This window comes from Arachis ipaensis, chromosome B04, assembly GCF_000816755.2.
Source record: "Arachis ipaensis cultivar K30076 chromosome B04, Araip1.1, whole genome shotgun sequence".
NCBI lineage: Eukaryota > Viridiplantae > Streptophyta > Magnoliopsida > Fabales > Fabaceae > Arachis > Arachis ipaensis.
In genome coordinates this window covers 97630908-97632595 of record NC_029788.2, presented here as the reverse complement: position 1 = coordinate 97632595, position 1688 = coordinate 97630908, and positions in this window count along the sequence as shown.

The following is a 1688-nucleotide window of genomic DNA, read 5'->3' as shown; positions in this document are numbered from 1 at the left end:
CTCACTATTCGACTCAAATTGCGAGCTTAATTGTTATATCCATTCATTTCACGTTGTTCAAAAATTATGGTTTGATAATTTTTTATAGGTGTGAAATAACCTCACTTCTTATATAATCCAATCTAACATATGACCACCATATTAAGTCTTAATTTCTTGTTTAACAAGGTTTGACCTGAGTATGTATGTATGCTAATCCTGCTTTAATTTGTTGACAAGACAAAGGATATGTTTGTTAAGATTATCACTCATGTTGTCTTTTTGTTAACATAATTCTGTTGTTATTAATTTTATATTCGATTACTATTTTGTATCTCCCAAATTTTATAAGATGTAATCTAAAATAGAATGGAAAAGGAATAATGGAATGGAATCATTACAGCCCTTTTTTCTTTCCGACTTTGAATTACTATTAGAATAATTCTCCACGTACAAGCATTTTTTTATACAAGTCTTTACAAATTATTTATATTAATGCGTTTCGAATTGTTACTGCACATTTTTACTGCACCTTCTTCTTCTTCTTGCTGCACGTTCTTCTTCATCTTCCTCTTCTTCTTCTTCTTTTCTTTCGTTTCTTGCCTTCTCTTTCTTCTTCTTCATTTACGTGCTTTTCTCTCTATTTTCTTTCTTCGTTATTCTCGATTTTCATTATTTTTTGACATCAAGCTCTGAAATCATTTTTGAAGAAGAAGAAGCAGCAGAAGATGAGGAGGAGAAAGAGAAAGAGTTCTAAATTATGCATAAGGTGTACTTCAACGAATTTTTGGTGTATTTCTTAAATCCTTTGGGTATAGTTTTGTAATCCTTTGGGTGTATTTCTGTAATCCTTTGGATGTATTTCTATAATCGTTTGGATGAATTTCTGTAATTGTTTGGGTGTATTTCTAAAGTTCCATTATCTTCAAATTTGACAAGAAACTCGTTTTCATGGAGGAAAAAGAAGAAGAGTCGTTCATAATGCATGGTGAGTAGCGTGCTTTGGAAACAGGAAGTGGTTGAATAACGTGCATTTATTTACTCTTGAATGTAGGAGTGTAATGCGTGTATTTTGTTGGGTTTGTGCCAACTTGTAAGACTTGTAAGCCAAAAAGACTTGTATGTATAGCAGGCATCGATTTAAATTCTATTTAAGAATCTATTACTAATGTTTATAGTTTAAAGGTTTGTGATATGAAAATTTTAAAGATTACTTAAAATCATCAAATGATAATTCAAAATAATTTTGTTAATTCGCCAACTTTGAATGAGTTTCTTAAGGTTAAAAATCCAGTGGCCTAGGTTAGAAGCAAATTCCAATCTCCCTACCTCAATGGCAACAACCACAACAAACATTTTTATTCATTAATTATTCTGTTAATTCCCTATATTCTTCTTTAATTTGGTCTTACCTACATATATATTGTTTGCTTGTTAATGTTATGATCAAGTTATCGGTTTCTTATGGACGAGAGAGAAAAAGTCGAGTTGGTTGATGTTAACATATCTAACTCTTGGAAACTTTCGGAAATATTATAGTTTGTCATTTGAATTAATTTGTGACTTAAAAAGTCTGTGAATTATATTTAAAAAAAATAAAAGAAAGTATATACACTGTATGACATACTTATCCATTGATTGAAGTAAATTGATTGTCGGATATTTTAGGATTTTGACTTTGATTTTTTGAAAAGAACAATAAAGAGCCC